The sequence below is a fragment of the Rhynchophorus ferrugineus genome, unplaced genomic scaffold (genome assembly GCF_030347505.1).
Source record: "Rhynchophorus ferrugineus isolate W39M unplaced genomic scaffold, kcgeb_rfMv2 rfM699, whole genome shotgun sequence".
Classification (NCBI taxonomy): domain Eukaryota; kingdom Metazoa; phylum Arthropoda; class Insecta; order Coleoptera; family Curculionidae; genus Rhynchophorus; species Rhynchophorus ferrugineus.
This window is the reverse complement of record NW_027473276.1, coordinates 22,501-26,322: the sequence shown is the minus strand read 5'-3', so window position 1 is coordinate 26,322 and position 3,822 is coordinate 22,501. Positions and strand designations below refer to the sequence as shown.

Here is a 3,822-nt window from a genome sequence, read left to right as displayed (position 1 = left end):
ACGACGACGACGACGGTATCACTGCGAGATCGCGAATTCGGCGGGAACATTCGGCTTCGTTAGAAGAAGATGATCCACGATTCATATGCGATTGGAATTATTATTTTTATGGACGTATCGGTTTTTCATCGGAACGTTCATAAAACAGCAACACATTTTGCGATAGCTCTCTGCTCTCCGAGCGAGAATAAAATAAAAAATCACGAAACGTTTCTCGTACGAGGTTTCCTTGTCGCTTTATATATTTCTATCTAGCGAAGGGTTCGGAGAGAATGTTTTTCGAGGTCTTATAAACGCCGAACGATATTTTGCGGCATCCAATTTTCGACGTAGTCGACGATCGTCGTCGATAATCGAGATAATTGGGTGCCTAGTCGATCGGTTGTGTATAAAAAAAACAAAAGATGTGTCTAAGATGATGATATCGTTTTGTTTTATTAGACAACTAATATTAAAATGTAAGAGCGTGGCGCCTCGGACCGGTTTTTCCGTCGTCTAGGCGCGCTATCATGCACCTCCTTTTTATTAGTCGTCGATATATATTATATATCGTCGTCTTACGCACACGTTTCTTTATAAGTCAAACTTATAAAATAAACTGTGTCTGTATTTGTTTTATCTGCTTCGTGTCGATAAAATAATAAGAACAGTTCCCTGGTTGATCCTGCCAGTAGTCATATGCTTGTCTCAAAGATTAAGCCATGCATGTCTCAGTACATACCGAATTAAGGTGAAACCGCGAAAGGCTCATTAAATCAGTTATGGTTCCTTAGATCGTACCCACAATTACTTGGATAACTGTGGTAATTCTAGAGCTAATACATGCAAACAGAGCTCCGACCAGAGATGGAAGGAGTGCTTTTATTAGATCAAAACCAATCGGTTTCGGGTTCGCGCTCGTCATCGTACAACTTGGTGACTCTGAATAACTTTAAGCTGATCGCACGGTCTCGCACCGGCGACACATCTTTCAAATGTCTGCCTTATCAACTGTCGATGGTAGGTTCTGCGCCTACCATGGTCGTAACGGGTAACGGGGAATCAGGGTTCGATTCCGGAGAGGGAGCCTGAGAAACGGCTACCACATCCAAGGAAGGCAGCAGGCGCGCAAATTACCCACTCCCGGCACGGGGAGGTAGTGACGAAAAATAACGATACGGGACTCATCCGAGGCCCCGTAATCGGAATGAGTACACTCTAAACCCTTTAACGAGGATCAATTGGAGGGCCAGTCTGGTGCCAGCAGCCGCGGTAATTCCAGCTCCAATAGCGTATATTAAAGTTGTTGCGGTTAAAAAGCTCGTAGTCGAATTTGTGTCTCGCGCCGCCGGTTCATCGTTCGCGGTGTTAACTGGCGTGTTTTTCGCGAGACGTCCTGCCGGTGGGCTTAGTCGTGTCGCGTCGCCGTCGCGCGTGCGTTTCGGCGTGCGTGTTGTGCGCGTCGTGGTTACGACGGCCCAACTCAATCCTGCCGCGGTGCTCTTTACTGAGTGTCGAGGTGGGCCGGCACGTTTACTTTGAACAAATTAGAGTGCTCAAAGCAGGCTAAAATTTCGCCTGAATACTGTATGCATGGAATAATGGAATAGGACCTCGGTTCTATTTTGTTGGTTTTCGGAACCCCGAGGTAATGATTAATAGGAACGGATGGGGGCATTCGTATTGCGACGTTAGAGGTGAAATTCTTGGATCGTCGCAAGACGAACAGAAGCGAAAGCATTTGCCAAAAACGCTTTCATTGATCAAGAACGAAAGTTAGAGGTTCGAAGGCGATCAGATACCGCCCTAGTTCTAACCTTAAACGATGCCAGCTAGCGATCCGTCGACGTTCCCTAATATGACTCGACGGGCAGCTTCCGGGAAACCAAAGCTTTTGGGTTCCGGGGGAAGTATGGTTGCAAAGCTGAAACTTAAAGGAATTGACGGAAGGGCACCACCAGGAGTGGAGCCTGCGGCTTAATTTGACTCAACACGGGAAACCTCACCAGGCCCGGACACCGGAAGGATTGACAGATTGAGAGCTCTTTCTTGATTCGGTGGGTGGTGGTGCATGGCCGTTCTTAGTTGGTGGAGCGATTTGTCTGGTTAATTCCGATAACGAACGAGACTCTAGCCTGCTAACTAGGCGCTTTTTGACATCCTAAAGGCCCGCCGGCCGCGTTGCTTTCGGGTTTCGCGGTTCGTGCGCGGTTTTTACTGTCGGCGTACAAACTATTCTTCTTAGAGGGACAGGCGGCTTCTAGCCGCACGAGATTGAGCAATAACAGGTCTGTGATGCCCTTAGATGTTCTGGGCCGCACGCGCGCTACACTGAAGGAATCAGCGTGTCTTCCCTGGCCGAGCGGCCCGGGTAACCCGCTGAACCTCCTTCGTGCTAGGGATTGGGGCTTGCAATTGTTCCCCATGAACGAGGAATTCCCAGTAAGCGCGAGTCATAAGCTCGCGTTGATTACGTCCCTGCCCTTTGTACACACCGCCCGTCGCTACTACCGATTGAATGATTTAGTGAGGTCTTCGGATCGACACGCGATGGCGTTTCGGCGTCGTCGATGTGTAGGAAAAGATGACCAAACTTGATCATTTAGAGGAAGTAAAAGTCGTAACAAGGTTTCCGTAGGTGAACCTGCGGAAGGATCATTACAGTGTGTTGTTATGCCTATATATATATAATAGGTAAACGTACAAGTCTGTAAAAATCATTGTCGAACGTTAAAGAGCCATCTACGAAGTTCGGAAGTTCCGATCGAATTTCGACGTCGTCAACGTAGCTGTTTTCGGGTACCTATAATATATGGTTTTAAAAGATGTACGCCCGAAAGCGGAGATATATACGATGAAGATGTTGTTATATAGGACGACGAGTAATAATCGTCGGCCTACGACGGATTTCGTTATAAATGGACAAATCGAGCGCAAAATAAAACGATTTTGCCAATTATATTTCTAATCGACGTTTCGATCCTCATATCGACGAACATATACGATGATCGGTAATGTGATTAGTTTACGAAAATCTTATCACCCTTCGTTTGTTTCATTCCAAAAGGGTGAGATTTAGTTTACGAAAATATTGCCAAACTATGATCAGCGTATGCTCTTTTGTTGTCGTACGAGGTGAGACGACGAAAATTTACAACGAACGTCACCATTTCGAGTAGTCTGTCTCCGCTCCTCTCGTTGTGTGTAGTGGAGAAGACGAAAATAAACCGTAAGAGCGTTTTAAAGTCGACGGCGGCTGCGAAAGGGGCGCAAGCGCTGTCTATGACGTGAGCGCGCGTCGTCGTCGTCGTCGTCGTCTTATAATAGAAACGTTTCGATATGCGTTTAAAACCTAACTTAAAAAAAGATTACCCTAAACGGTGGATCACTTGGCTCGTGGGTCGATGAAGAACGCAGCTAATTGCGCGTCAACTTGTGAACTGCAGGACACATGAACATCGACATTTCGAACGCACATTGCGGTCCTGGGATCTCATACCCGGACCACTCCTGGCTGAGGGTCGTATCTCATTTCAAGACTGCTCGGATTTTCTTTGATCTTCGCGATCGACGAGAAATGTCTGAGCGTGCTGAGCGTATAAGCGCGATTCGATCGCGACGTTCTAAAACGTGACAGCGGACCCGTACGTGTGACCTAACTCTCTCGTACGGGTCGTACGAATATGAAAGGGATGAGACGTGTTTAAAACGGTCGTTCGCACGTTTTTGTGATAAACGTAGCGCGCACCATTAATACGATCGTCGTATCCGATAAAATTAGTTTTTAATCGACGTCGGATCGTAGGTGCGTTGTCTCTCGAATACGAGGGAGAAAACACCGTT

At 46.9% G+C, this 3,822-nt stretch overlaps 2 non-coding genes across 2 annotated transcripts; both read left to right on the top strand.

The window, feature by feature from the left end:
- The first annotated feature begins 651 nt into the window (after window positions 1-651).
- On the top strand, window positions 652-2,640 carry LOC143206451 (small subunit ribosomal RNA). The gene has a single exon (XR_013008416.1). It is a non-coding gene; the product is annotated as a small subunit ribosomal RNA (ribosomal RNA).
- A 708-nt stretch (window positions 2,641-3,348) lies between these two features.
- On the top strand, window positions 3,349-3,503 carry LOC143206450 (5.8S ribosomal RNA). Its single transcript, XR_013008415.1, has one exon. It is a non-coding gene; the product is annotated as a 5.8S ribosomal RNA (ribosomal RNA).
- Window positions 3,504-3,822: the final 319 nt, after the last annotated feature.